At 35.7% G+C, this 15,675-nt stretch overlaps 1 protein-coding gene and 1 long non-coding RNA gene across 4 annotated transcripts in view; one reads left to right on the forward strand and one right to left on the reverse strand.

Annotated features, from left to right (window-relative positions):
- Nucleotides 1-15,675, forward strand: part of LOC308189212 (uncharacterized protein) — a 170,836-nt gene that overhangs the window by 96,720 nt on the left and 58,441 nt on the right. Inside the window, exon 4 of one of the 3 annotated variants that reach the window (XR_013946140.1) lies at nt 856-2,232. The exons of the other annotated variants lie outside the window; for them this stretch is intronic. The gene's annotated coding sequence lies outside the window, so the exon portion shown is untranslated. Of the gene's footprint in view, nt 1-855; nt 2,233-15,675 lie in introns of those variants that run through there. 3 annotated transcript variants of the gene reach the window in all.
- Nucleotides 1-15,675, reverse strand: part of LOC308189219 — an 86,256-nt gene that overhangs the window by 26,814 nt on the left and 43,767 nt on the right. The gene's annotated exons all lie outside the window — the stretch shown is intronic.

Genomic DNA, 15,675 nt, shown 5'->3' on the forward strand with positions numbered 1-15,675 from the left:
AGAAATATGAGGTTTTCTCATTGTGAAATTGCTGAACTTTTTTCTTCAATTTTGGATAACTTTTCATAGTTGTTTATTTTGATGTATTCGTAAAATAAATCATGGGTCCACTATTCTTTAGCTTTTGTAAGTTCACAGATCCTAAGTTCAGAAAAAATCACTGCAATAATCTGTGCCTCCATAGAGCAAACTATTCTCTCTGGTATGAGTTCAACATGTCTATGAGAAAGATTCTCAATTTTTATTTAATGATTTCAAGTGACAAGGAATCTATCACAGCCCTTGCTAAATTATTTCAATTAACTGGGATTATTTACCCTCAGTTAAAAATGTGCACTATATTTCTTCCTTGAATTTGCCCAGCTTCAGTCCCCATTTGGTCATGTTATTCCTTCATCTGTTGGATGAAAGGACCCTGTTTTCTTCCTGTGTAAGCTTTAAACTATATTATTAAATACTATTTATTTTAAAAGTACAAACTCCACAATAATGAGAAACTGTTGATTGCTACCTGCAGTTCTTGAGAAGATCATCTGTCAAAACAGTAGATGCAAATTTTTTTCATATCATTTTTATGCTAATTATTAATGAAAATTCCCTGTCTCCCTGCATTGTTCCATAAATATAGTAGCTTTATATTCTAATCTATAATCTGAATATTACAAATTCTAATCAAGTAGCTTCCCTTTCCCCATCTAAGCATTATTTAGTAGTTTAAATCACTCAGAGCAAGGCAAACTTTTTTTCTCCAGGGGAGTTTCTTCACATTAGCAATATATTTTTCAAATGTAGAGACTGTTATAATATTTCAGACATGACATTAAAAGAAGTAACTGTTTTTTTTTTTTTCTTAAGGTCAACCAGAAATAATGTACTTGGAGACTGAAGCTGGTCCTAGTAGGGCCAGTAGGAGAGCGGTTTGAGTTGATGTTGTTAAATTCTTGAGTAATTATAATTTGCATAATGTTTAAGCTTTACTGTCCAATGTTCTCTTATGTAACTTTGGGGATCTTTCTTTATGGGGTCCAAAAACAGAATTAGGAATTAGAGTTTTTGTCAGCTTGGACAGACGCTGTGTACCTGGTGTTCTACACAGCTGTGCAGGCACAGCTGCAGGGACAGGATCACATACAGCCAGAGAGCCCATTTTAGAAATCCATAGTAAAATTATCTTTTTTCTTAATCTTCTTACACGGGTAGCTTCCTTAAGGCAAAGTTGGAAGCATGGAGCGAGGACGGTGCATGGTGGGCCCAGCCTGGAGCCCTGATAAGCTGGAGATGCACCTGGAAGGACCACCCCATGTGCCCCTGCTCACCTCTGCCCTACCAGCCACAGCAGTGTGGGAAGGGATCTATAGCATGCATATGGGTGTTGCCCTCCACACATTCTGGGGATGGCTACATGGGACGCCCATATCTGCATCCTGGGAAGTTCTCCAGTGTCCCACTGACCCTAAAAGAAGTGTAAGTTTTAAGGTTTACATTGCTGAACATCAGGAGACTCGTGGCCTTTCAGAAAAAGTTGTTTCCTAGCTTTCTCTGACAAAGCTCTTCTTCGTTTGACTCATTTATATTAGACCTTGCCTGTGTTCAGCTTTACTTCCAAATATTTTAGTCATAAGCCTCTGGTGATAAAAAAAGTGAAACTCCACACTGGGTAGTGGCAAAGGGTTGTATTTGCTTTGAAGAAACAGCTTATTTTTGGCAGTTCAGCAATGGGTTTTCTACTCCAAACTGATTATCAGCTAGAGGAATTAATGAGCGTGCACTTTGTCAGAGGACGAAGGTACTCATATGTGCAGTTTATCTATATATCAATCACGTTGTAATTTCCTCTTTTTAAAACACAGCAAGAAAGCATACAATTTCTAGGCACTCTATGAAATCAAAAATAATCAATAAAAAAAGAAAAAGATTTTGTTCACTTGTCTTTGCTTACGTGTCTTTGCTTTACTTAGCTTTTTGACTATGCTATTATTATTTTGCTAACTTATATTTCACCGGTAAATGATAGATGTTTATGCCTACTTGCCATTTTTTTGGATAACAATATTTTTAGTGAGAGGAAATCAGTAACTTTCATATTTACAGAGAATATTCTTCTTTAAATATCTATTTATTTTTTTATTAAATTTGAGCACTGCCTTCCACTTCTATTAAAGACTTAGGTGCTGGATCTATTCATCACCTTAAGACTTAACATGAATACTTAATGTTGGTGACAATTAGTTTGATTTGACTATCCTGAATTAAGTAGACCTCGCCTGATTAAAAAATTCATGTTCATGAAATAAGACTCAGATAATCACTAGTACCTTGTTTTTAGCCCTTATGTGATATATCAATACTATGTGATAAATAGCTTTAATGATTTATAACGTTTCACTAGAATTTCTTCTGCCAGAGAAAAACTGCTTGAGAAAGACTGGTAACTCTATTATGACTCAGTAGCTTTGGGGGTTTTCACATTCCCTCTGCTCGTTCCTCTGTGCAATTCCTTATGGGCACTCTCACTAATGATATAATCTTTTACAAAGTAATCAGATTGTGCTGACATTTGTTTTCAAGGCAGAGACATAGGTTAAAAGCAGAGCCAGGGCCAGCTGCAGTGGGTGGGCAGGCAGTTTCCTGGGTACCAATCAGTGGCAGGGACTTTGGAGTAAGGGGGGGACACCAACCCTGCTCTGATCTTGTTAACTGTTCCCAGGAGAACCTCGCTATAAGTCTGTTCCACCTAGGTAATCTTGGTACAAACCATTCAGAATAATTTATGTTGCCAGGGCATCTAGGAGCAATCAATACATCCCTGGAAGCCCTCTGAGTTTTCAAGACCATATGTAAATACAGTTTAGCTGCACAGAATGACATAAATTCTAGGGTCATTCGGTCATTTGATAAGTTCTGGTGTATGTAATATAATTTTGCTTAAACACTCACGTATGGGAGACAAAAGCTAGTTTATTGTCAGAAGTGATAACTTTAGAATTAGCTTTTTTTTGTTGTTTGTTTATGTATTTCAGAAATATTTGTCCTCATTTTCATGATTTGTAGAAAAAGGAGTAGATTTTGAAAACTCTCCAAAACCAACACATGCATATTTGGGCTTTTTAAAAATTTATTATTATTATTTAATATTTTATCCTCAATAGATACATTTATTTCTTAGTTTCATTCACCATCTTTGAGAAATTATGGACTGTTTTTTCTGTTTTAAATCATTCAAGATCAGTGGTATGGAAATCTCAGATTTTTATTTATTTTTTGATAAATGATGATATTTAGAAGTCTGATTTTTGATTTTTTTTTCTTACACATCTTGATTTCAGATATGTGAAGTTGAAAAAATCTACTACCCTCAGTACATTTTCTTAACTAACTGATGCCACTTCATTCACAGGATGTGAGGAAGGATCCTCCTTCTCCTTAGAGACATTCATTCAGTTCTGACATTGCTTGAATTCCTTAAAAAATGATTGGCATTCATTTTTTACAGCTAGTGTTTTTTTTTCTATTCCTCTTTTCTTCCTCCCAACTTTCTCACAATAGATGAGGTGGAGGCAGGCAAATTTTGAAAGATGTCACCAGTCAAAGTTAGATCTACTTATTCAGTGGCAGGAATTCAGCAATAAAACAGCAAAAAAGGATTTCACTGCAGGCCATTTATGTTAGCAAATGCTATATGAGTGAACCATGAATAGGCTAGCAGGCAAGACCAGATGTGCTATTTAAATGGATTAGGTGGGCCAGTTAACTATTATTAGGAGTCATTGCAATTCATTTAATTGAATCTGTTCTTTTGGCAGTGATCCCAATAAGCAGGCATTTAATTGCCCAGAATGCCTGTGGTAGACAAACCATTTCAGACTAAATATAATCTACTTTTTTATCTATTTTGTGGTTCCCTTAAGCATAAACCATCCTTACTCTTTTATTTTTTTAAAGGTATGAATAACTTGAAAGCACTGTTTTCGCTGCTTTTGTCCATCCTGTGGAGTGCTTTAGATTTGTCTGAGAGAGAGTGTGAAGAGTAAGACAGCATGTAAGGAAAGGTGTACTGCTTTTTCAGGGAAAGCTTCAGTATTTGGTTAAAATAATAAAACAGACTCTTCTGTAGTAAGTCTTGCCTGAACAGAAATGTCTCAAAAGATCTAATCAAAGATGTCAGGTTTTAGAGTTTTGAATTTCCTCAAACTTCTGGGTCTTGTGATGCTTACCATCCCTACAAATTGGACTTCCTGTGCTTCATGGATGTAAGGAGTTAAAGGAAACAATTAAAAGTTTGTGGATAAAAGACTTGAAGGAGAAAAAGGAGTCCACAGTTTAAACCTGTGCTTTCTGAAATATTAATACATTTTTCACTTAAGTTAAAAAACACCAACAGCTTGAAACACCTCCAGCCTGGAACATCTTCTGGAGTCCCCTGCAGACTTCATGAGATCATTAACCAGGGTCTATATAGAGACTATATCTCTTCCCTGCTACTTGTAGTCATGTCATTGTGCTCGGGGAGAGACAAGGGCTTGAATGAGACTCAAAAGAATGAGCACAAGCATGGAGGCATCAGTGGAGCATGGAGGTTACTGTGCTGTTGTTCTTCCTTCTCGGAAAAGAGGATTTTGAGGTTTTGTGTCTGTTTTCAGGATTGTGTCTGTATTTTACATTCAGCTAGCATTACCTGCAGACTAGAAAGCCTTCTAGGAAGAAATCAGCATCTGTCCTCTCTGAGCAAAATAGAGTAATTACTCGTTATCCCCCCCACCTTCTGCCACCTCCCCGAAGTGGATGTTCTTTTACACAGCTTCAAAAACAGAGGTAACCTAGCCTGTTTTCTAGCAAAATATTCTCCATTACAGTTTCTGAACCTTTGGTAGCTGAGGAAGAAACAAAATCAGTGTCTCCATTCATGTAAGATACCTGTAATCACCTGACTGCTACACAAAAGATGGGTGAGACACTTTAAAAATTATTATAGGGCCACAGATTTTAGAAGGAATCTGAGAATCTGAGGAAATATTGACTGAGATGTACTAAAAGTTTCAAATGAGACTGCTGTTTCCAAATCTGGCCTTCCTTTCAGAGCAGTAAACCTCCAAGTATGTTCATTCCTTGAATGAGCAGATAAATTGGTAGGTATTTTCCATGTTTTGAAGCTTTTAGCCCTGTTTTACCTAACTGAGAGTCCTAAAAATGAACCAACACAGTATTCCTGTCATGAAAGTAGCTCATGTTCACTGGTTTGAAAGCCTGAGATTCCACAGAAATTGATACTGCATGAGGTAAAATTCACTCTTTTTCAGATCAACAAAAGGCTTCTCAAGCTCTGTTGCGTGCAGATGCCCAAGCCTCCTACTGTGTCTGCATTCACAGGTCTCAATGTGCTCAGAAAGTGGGCAGTTTCCAACCTGAAGGAAACTTAGCTTCTGCTTTAAACTTCACAGCTGGCTGTGCTAACAAGCCCATGTTCAAAGCATAAATAGGCCCCTGCTTGAAGGGTAGGGTTAAGAGCTAAGCCAAGCTAAGACTCAATGTGAACGTTTGTTTTTTGACTGCTGACAGTCCTGGTGCAGACAGATGTTAGTCAAGTAATAAACCCTTCTAAGGAAATTGTCCACTAAATATCAGATTGTTTGCCTGCAATTGCTTGTATACATTTACTGAGAAAAACAAAGAATTTGGCCACCTGAAGTGGCAACAGTAAATTATATATGTTCACTGACACTTGATTACTTTATACTAATTGGTTTAGTAAGTACCAATTATATCCCTAAATGTTTTTCTGAATGTTAATGTATCAGCTACATTCCTCATTTTCCTATGTATTTTGTACTTAGAAAATGAAGCAGTAAGATTTCTTTCATACCTATTAGTCATCATTACATTATCTATTGAAATGATATTTCAGATGTAATGATATTTGCAAGCATGTTTAGACTGAAGTTCTCAACATTTGTACTAAATATTAACCCATTATATTGCCGTAGTCAGAAGCATGTGGAAAAAAACCGTGAAGGGGAAAAACCTTCAGAATATGAAGCTATGAACAGAAGGTATTTTGTTCATTTTTCTAGTATCCATATATAACATTGTCTGACTAATTAACCAAAATGTAAAGGCTATGTACTGACCTTAGCTATTGCTAAAGACTAATTCAACTCTGGAGCCATTTACTGCATATGCATGTTAATGCATTACCTTAGGCATTCCTCTGGACAGAAGTGATCCATTGATATTACGATAGGTATTTGGTTGATTTTTTGTGCTGAAGATTTTTCTGCTGAAGAATAATACTTTGCTGAAACTAAAAGTTTTGTAGGGGTATGTCAAATTCAATGAAAACAGATAATATTAAGAAATGTAAAAAATAGTTTGGTTTTGAATTGACATTTGGAAATGAAATGACAACGTTCATTTAGTTTCGGTATAGAGCATTGCTTCGTTTTAGATAAAAATGAAACAAAAATGATACTTTCTATCAACATGCTGATATGAAATGATAATGACCAAGTCAAAAACATCTCATGCCCTTATTCTATTTAACTTAAAGGACTAGAATGACCGTTTCGGAAATCACTGCACATGTTTAACATCCACAGATAGTTTTGAAAAGGAACAGATTTTGCTTGTATAATTGTAAAAAACATGTATTTCTAGAAACAGTATGTGCCTATTCCATGTAAGATGAGGAAGATGAGGTTAGCAATTAAGTGAAGTTGTTTTCACTTCCACAGCAGTTTAAATGCGGTAGAACTGAACATTATGTGATGTTTCAGGCTGCTTGGCTGCTTTTGGCACTCACACTCTCATATTTATGGCTGGCCTAAGGATGTACACCCTGCATGGCAGAATGCAGCAAAGGCATATCCTTATTTAATGTTTAAGCATGGGAGTAGTTGTTATTCTGAGATGTCAGCTGGTTATTTCTTAGTGAAGCTGTCATGGGGATTGCATGCTGTGGAATATACATTACTGTCTTAAAATGCTATGTGATTTCTTTAGATAAAAGGACATTGTCAGTTAAATCAAAAGCACATTTGATATTTTTTGACTTCCCTCTATTCTTAATGTGTTTTGAATTGAAAAATTTGAATTTGCTTTCAGTTTGTGTTACTCTCTCTGCTAGCACATTTTGCTTTTATGTTAATCTCTGGTCCTTTGCCTGTAAAAATGTGATTTCTTTTTGCTTTTAAATGAATATGTTTTAAATTTCTGAATAAACAGTCGACATAAAAACATAAGCTAACAGTGTTTGACAGGTAGAATGTCATTTCACTTTGAAAACCTCACTTCAGAAAGTCCCATAACGCATTTTTTTTTCCAATCAAAATCTGACATTGCCACTAAAGTGACCATAAAATCTTGCTGTCTATTGTTATTTTTCATTATTTGTATGATTAGAGCACCTGAACTACAAATCAGAACTGAGCCCCCCACCATGCTAGATGCAAAGAATTTAGTAGACGTATTTCCAGTCCATGAAGAATACATAAGAAAGTTGCATGGTAAACACCAGATATATGTATTAAAGGGAGTTTGTAATTACTCAGACAGACTACATATGCCTGTAAGTGATATAAAACTGTGGAGAGAGAAAAAGTATTCTTCCTTATGTACATGCACAATCTCAGACGATGATGTGATGCTAAAAGTAAATTTATATCATAAGGAGCTATTCCCTGTGCCGGGGATCTCATGGAGCACATAGATGCAAAACAGTGTCATCCAAATGTACCTAAGAGTGTGTTTAACTTGCTATAATATCTCCTTGTACCATGTGAGTTGGTTCTGAAGGTGGTACAGTCACATTAGTATTGAACCATGGCCAGGCTGAAGAGCTGTTAGAATTAGGTTGGATAGATCTACATGGAGCTGCATTGCAGAGTGGACCTAATCTAGGTAGCAGTTGTCTTTGGTAGGAAATTTAAGAAAAGATTAACGGGGAACATTCCATGGTGTACTTGCAGCAGAATGGAAAGAGTTTAAACTGCTTTATGCCCCTTCTATGTTGAAAAACTCCAATGTTTGGAGCATAACGAACTTGAAATCCAATGACAATTAAGTACATATACATCTCCCTTTCCCTTTTAAATATAGGGTATTTATTAAGGCTTTGATAACTCTTAAAAATAACCGCTTGTCATTAATACTTCAACAGAATATTACAACAGAAGTCATCCTGTGATTATTCTTTGGCTTTGATCTTTGGAGCTGCTAAAACATGGATCAGTGGAGGAATAATCTATTTTCCATTGTTTCAAAAATGATGGCGTAACTGAAAACTACTGGAACTGAAGGGGAGAAAAATTGACATCCTCAAAGAAAAAAAAAAAGGCAACAAAGTCTAAAATTAAAATGTACTGAAGCAGATTTGATATAGTATATAGCAGGCTTGAGCTAAATGGAGTGTTGCCAAAGCTGGGCATTACTTTCTTTAGAATAAGGAGAATCTATTTGGAATTCTGTGATCAAGCTGGCAAAAGCATAACTTATCATAATGTTAAGAAAAATAACAAGCTTAGTGCAAGCAACTGGTGATGTTTACTACTATGTTCTCATCAGAGATGGTCTGTTGGGTAAACTGGTAGTTGAATCAGTACTTTCAAAACTTAAGGTCTGTGATGAATTCAGCTATTCATTGTACTGGTGATCTTGAGTCTATTGCTCCTTGGCTGCTCCTCCTACCTATTTTTATGTCTTAGTTATATAGGTAGTAAGCTCTTTCAAATGGTGCTGTCTCATATTTCCTAGCAAGCTGAGTGAGACCCTTGGTATGTTCTCTGTCTCTGTACATCCAAATTTCAAAAACATAGCTTGATGTGCCCCTCTGCTTTCCAAACCTCTTTGTGCCTTCCAAACTCCTTGGGTTCCTGAGTATTCCTCCTATCTGTTCTTCTCTGCTTCAAGAGCTGCAGTGATCTTAGAGCCAGCAGTATCAGGACCGTGTTTCTGATCTCCTGGGAAGCTATGGTGCTGCACTAGCCTGTCTTGTGTCATTGGCAACATACTTTGGTGTTTCAAGCACATATTGTGATGACTCTCTTGAATACATATTTGTTTTCAGAACTGAATAAGTCAGAGCCTTTCTCAGTCACATAAATCAGCAAGAAATCAATGAAAGGGAAGTCTGTAAACAGAATGTTCAGGTCTGGCCATGATGCTTCTAGTTTTGCTGAAGTATTTTATGCCTAAACTGTAAAGCTAAACTGATTTATGACAACCTTGAAAAAAAGGCAGTCAATTTATAAGGAAGTCTGTAATTAAGCTATATTTAATGGAGTATGGGGCTTTCAAATATTTTAAAATTCTATAAAATGCTAACATTTCAATCACATTACAGTGTTACAGGTATGCTAACCAATTCTATTCAGTTCTGTAGGATTTTTTTTCCATGAAAAAAAGAGTAAATTTCCCTTTCTGAGTAAACAACATCTGATAAAATATGTCTTTCAAGAAATTCTTGGTTTCCTAACTGAAAAACTCAATCTACAGTATACTTCTACCAAGTGACTATTAGCTAAGCTTTTGTTTTCCAATTAAAGTCAACAGAATGCTCTTAAAGAACAACAAAAACAACAAAAGAACCTGACTGATTAGCTTTATTATTTTTTCTTCCCCAACAGACATTTGGGATTTAATAACTCTTTATTAGGATTAATGTCATATGCCTACCATATCCCATATCTTCCCCCTACATTCTGTTTAAGCAGTATGTAATCTAGGAGGTTTTGCTTGTTTGTTAATTTGGAAAAATAAGGCTGATTTTCTGCTGGGATTAGTGGTAGATTAATAGTAGGAGATAAAGAAGGGAAAAATAAATGATTTACATGTGATCTCTTGCTAAGTGCTGGTACTACAGACCTTATTCTAAGGGATTTATATTAATGGGACGTCACGTGCAGTAAGGAATAAACCATATACTTAATGGGGGTAAAAGCACAGAAATAAAATAGAGGAAGGTTAAGATCAAACTTGCAATTACTTTATTTCTGTCTAGCTAAGTATGTAAAGTGCTTGAGAAAAACAAAAGATTGGATCATATGGGTTTAGACCTACAGTTAAATGCCTGCAAATAAGCCTTTTCAGTTTCAGTAGCTTTAAAAGTTTAATTGATATTTAATTGTCATATGAATACATATGCATACAGGTATAGACAGATGCATGATTTAAAAATAAAAATACGGACAAGGGGAAAAACAGGCTGGTTTACTTAAATGTACATTCCTTTGCACATTCCTTTGAAAAAGGAGCAAAAGCCATTTTTCCCCCTGCTTTATCAGTTTTTGTCTGTTTGTTTTTCTTTCCCTTTGAAACATATCCTAACACAGTTGGGTTAAATGGATTTATTTTTCCCAAAGAAAATGTAGCTAAAAGTAGCTTTCTCAGTGAAACTAATTGAGAGGTAAAAAACCTTTTAGTTAATAATGTCTTCCATTGCAGAGATATTTTGAGTTCTAGATGTGGTTATAAAACTATGGTCCCCAGGCTGGTTAAAGACCAGAATCCCTGAGTTAGCTTCTGATGAACCCTTTGAATAGGCAGTGAAATATTCAGTTGCTTCATAATTACCAAATATAGACGTCAGAAAAGAAAATTACTTTGAGTCATATATTATATCTCATTGTGAGATCTATGCATTATTTCTTCAGCTGACAGTTATAAGGTTTCTTCCAAATCTAATTTTGAGTGTTCCCATTGTGAGGATGCAAGGTGTTTCTCTTCCAAAAATATTCCATGGCCTGAAATATCTTCTTTCTGGAAAATTTTATTGATTCATTGACATCCACAAATCTCTCTCCCCCTCTTTTTGTGCACTTTCTTCACACTTATGTTTATCTTTATATTTATGTAGAAGTTTTAAGATAAGAGTTTCAAAAGAGAAGAGCTAAAAATTATATCAGGATTGCAAAAAAATCCTGGAACTCAAGTTTCCTATTTTAGCAATTCAATGAATTCAACTTGACAAAAGGCAGCTTATTCAAATTTTATGATAGAAAGAAAAGTAATGACTAGTGAGATCTGCTAAAGATCAAGGACATGAATAAACCAAAAGCTAGATTTATAGGTTGGAAGTAATGTATTTTGAAGCACAGAAAACATTTTGTAATCAGATCTTTAATCAATGGTACAGCCAAATGTGAATGGTATGTTTACTATGGTTTAGAGTCTCTAAATTTTTCTGAAAGCTAGCTCAAAATTAGTCAAAAGCCACTGGTTTTACAATATAAACATGCATTAAATATATATGCATTTTCTTTCCTCATATGTAAACTCCCACGGTCATACTTTTTTATATAAAGTATTTATATCAAGTTTATATAAAGTATCTGTATAAAATAATACAATACTGTTCACACTTGTTAGTGAAGTTAATTTTTCAATGCATTGTCCATACACCTTCATAATTTTATTTGCCCTGCCTAGATTTTTTCGTAACAGTTACATGTGGCTGAAATAGTGATATGAGGCTAGACAGACCTAGCCCTTGCAAATTCTTGTAATGGGAAGGCACAAAACAGGAAGATGTACCATCCTTCTTTTAGAATGTGCTAATCGAAACAGATTTGAGTAAAAATTTGAAATGGAGCTCATCCAGTACCTCAAGATCTTTCTGATGTTTTTGCCTGTAGAGTACTATGTCTGTACTATTTATTGTTGCTGCTCTGTCACTCTAAATACACACAACTTGCTGTAGAGCTCTTCAAGCTGTGCCTGACTCCAGAACACTTTTGGCCAAACTACTTTTTTGTATTCTAACTATGAATCTGTTTAATATCATCAGGATTCAGGATTTGGGGGAGATGGATTCTTTTTTTTTTTTCATTGTTATTGTTAACCTTTTTTCTTTGGATTTAATTTGTCTTTTTAAAATTCACTTTGATTCTTAATCACGACATCTAGTGATAGGTTTTTGCTCTTTTTACAAGTGCTCTAGTCCCTGGTATTTGATGTCTTATTTGCCTTCTTATTCTATATTCACCATTTTCTGAATCAGAGCACAGTGTAACATCATGGTAACAACAAATTCAGTGATTATAGAAAATTACAAAACAAACTGGAACTAAGGCCAATTTAAAATTCACTCTTGATATTGTTATGTTGTGTCAAGGAACGATTTCTAACATAGTAAGTATAAAGTATTTTTAAAATATGCAATTTTGCTGTTTTGGTTATGTAAAGAAAAGTGTGAATTGTGGGCTGAGTAATTACATTTGCCCTCTTTATTTCCCTTGGAGTTTACTACATTATTCTTTCCCGATTCCCTTTATTTAATATATGATTTTTTTTTTAAAACAATATATTTATATAGCATATTTATACGATATACTGGATTGTATTTTGGGACTTTTGCACCCTTGATCATATTGGCTCCTATTTTACGTATAATACTCAATATATACAGTGTCTGTGCATTCTGTTATATTTTTAGTCTGGCCTGTATGTTTCAGAGATTGGGTCTGTTTAGCATGGAAAAGAGAAGATTGAGGGGAGACCTCATCAATGTGTATAAATATCTGAGGGGAAGGTGCCAAGAAGATGGAGTCAGTCTCTTCAGTTGTGCCCAGTGACAGGACGAGAGGCAGTGGGCACAAACTGAAGCACAGGAGGTTCTGGATGAATATGAGGGGGCATTTCTTTACTGTGAGGATGACAGAGCACTGGAACAGGTTGCCCACAGAGGTTGTGGAGTCTCCTCTGGAGATATTCAAAACCTGCCAGGATGCCATCCTGAGCAGCGTGCTCTAGGTGATCCTGCTCGGCAGGGGGGTTTGACTAGATGATCTTCAGAGGTCCCTACCTACCTTGTCCATTCTGTGACTCTGAGATATTCAGAACACAGGCCTTTTTATTTACCTCAATGCCATCATTATTTGTTTTGTTCTTTGATGCTTTCCACTTTTGCAGTTGTTCCTTCTGTCCTCATTAAGTTTGCTTGGCTTGGAAATTCAATACAAAGTACACTATAAAAGCATCATACCATCTTCTGTTTAATGTCAAAGAGCATTAGACCTGCTCTTGCTTACAGAGTAGATTTCACAGATCTTGTTATGGGCCTCCTGAAATGTGGATTCCTAGCTATATCCTCAGACACATATTTTTGCTGCTTTCTTGGAAATCTAAAAATGTAAAGGTTAGCTGTTTCCACAGTGTTTTATTTGAAGAAGGGTTTTATAAAGTCTATGACACATGGCAATATTTTATTTTTAATTTTCTACACTACTTTGTAAATGTATTCAGAATGACTAGGTAAAAGTGAGGTCCTTTGAGTGCATTTTGAAGATGCAAGCTGCTACCCAGTATTTCTGCTTCTTTCCAATACTGTCAGTGTTCTCTGAGAACAACAGAGAACAAAATATAAAGGAGTAGGTGCATTTAATGTAGACTTATCCAAAAATTCATTTGAATTGTTTGAAGTGTTTGGGACAGCTGGCATACAGTAAGTATGAAGCCTTTTTCAGGCTTCTCAGAAAGCATTGATTAATTATACTTTGTAGGACAATGAGTGTGTCAATTAGACACAAGAATGTTGACAGTACGATAAAATTGACTGCCATGTGGACATGTTCTACATGCAGTGTACTCAGTGGTGTCGATACCGATGCCATATTCCTCCCAGTGAAAATGAGCTTGAAAGTTACAAGCTTTATGTAGACATAATCACAGAAGCTCCTGTTTCCCTCGGCTCTACCTGGAAGTCATACAGATGTTAACTGACAGAAGGGAATTCTGCAACATTAAACATGAGAGACTTCTTCAAGAGAAAACAGACAAACACCAGTAAATTCTGTTGCAGCTCCAAGAATGAGTGCAGTCACTTGAAGGCAGCATCTGCTCGCCCTATCAGCAACTAAACTGACACTTCCATTTTCTAATAATTAATGTCATTTCTGCAGGCTCTGGTATAAACTCATCATAAGGATAGCTCCATCCTAAGCAGATGATTGTCATCCATATTAACTGGGGAATTTTCAGGGACACAAGATTTTCTAAAGCTTAAATGAGAGATGTCAAAACATCCAATCCAAAGAAAACAAATGAATATCATCACAATATAGCTTGCTGAGCTAATCACTTTAGAGAAAACTTATATTGACTCCAGAAGCTTATCTGATTCCTGCTTGTGTGGGAAAGAGTAATGATAGTTTGGTACCAAGGGCAATGTAGTCTATATTATGAAGGGTATCTTTGAATTGTAGTCTTTATTTTCCTAATAGTAATGACAGTAGGGTTCCCTTATTCTGCTCGTTGAGGTGTAAAATGGCATAACAATCCAAATGATATTCAGATTCTTATCTTCCTTTCTTCCTCTCAGAAAAATCTGTTATGAAAATGAAATATAAGACCTGCTGAACTGACTCAGCTAATAGATATTTTTCCTAACAGATGATTTCATTTCAAAGCGAAGCACTTAGATTTCATTAAGGAGAAGAGTATATGTTGCAAAATGTCATAGCAAAATGTTGCCTATTGCAGTTTCAGCACTAAGGAAGAGGTAGGCATCTTCTACTATGACCAAACCTTTCCAAACAACAACAAAAACCCATTTTCACAAGTACCATCATTATCAGTATTAGCTAGAACCTAGATGTATTAAACCTCAGCTTTACTGTGATTACTTATAATTTCTTACAAAATTCCAGAGATTGGACAAAAGCATGTCTTAAAATGGGCTGAAAGAATTCATTCTTATAGACTAAAGAGCTATATTTTTCCATAGGTAGGCTTTGTGTTGCTGTTCGTTTTGATTGGGTATGACAATGAGTAGAATAGTAAGGGGATCAAAACTGCTACATGCCTTTCTAATATCTAAAAGCATATAAATATTTTGACACTAGGAGTTAAGATTTTAAAATGCTAAGCACTACAGCAAAATGGATTAGCCTTTAGTAAGGAGAGCTTCAAATTGCCAGTGCCAGGGGGTTAATGGAAATCAGTGTGTCATATTTCCTGATTTACCCTTTCACTATCTTGTCCAAAACACCTGGGTAATATGTTACTCATAAATTATAATTCAATAAGCATACTTTGAGTTTCAGCCCTTACTCCTTTCAAAAGTTTCAAATAAATTGTATTGAAATGCTGGCTATGTGGAAAAGTACTCTGCTTTGGTTTATATTAGAAAAATATCCTATGGGCAGAATGAACATAAGGTAGAATAGATCAGACTTTTTGATCTGGTACTCAGCCCCTGAGCACCTGAAGATCTAGAGATACTTTAACATTTTCACAGTGTACTCATGGGAAAAGATGTATTAATTTTAAATGCATTTGTTATCGATATCTGTCACAGTTTGCTGGGAATACAAACATTTTGTCTGAGATAGTAAGTTAGAAAAATATATTAAGGCTTATTAATTTCATCAACACTTTGAGTTTACAACAACATATGTGGCATAATTCCTAGGTGGTGTTTGCCTAACGTCAGTTGCACCCTCTTTTCCTAAAACTCTCTAAGTGCATCCTTCAACACTGACAGCAGATGAGCCATGGCAGATGCCTAGCTTTCAGTGGCTTTACCCTTGTCAGCTCTGCAGCTACTGGTAAATCCCATGCTGCCATGGCTGACCCACTACAGCTATCTAATTCAGGTCATTACAAAGCAGCTGAAACAGGCAGTGTGAATACACCTCTAACCATGCTGCCTCAAAATCTCTGTCACTTCTGAATATCTGTTATGTG

This window comes from Anser brachyrhynchus, assembly GCF_964034855.1.
Source record: "Anser brachyrhynchus genome assembly, chromosome: 2".
NCBI lineage: Eukaryota > Metazoa > Chordata > Aves > Anseriformes > Anatidae > Anser > Anser brachyrhynchus.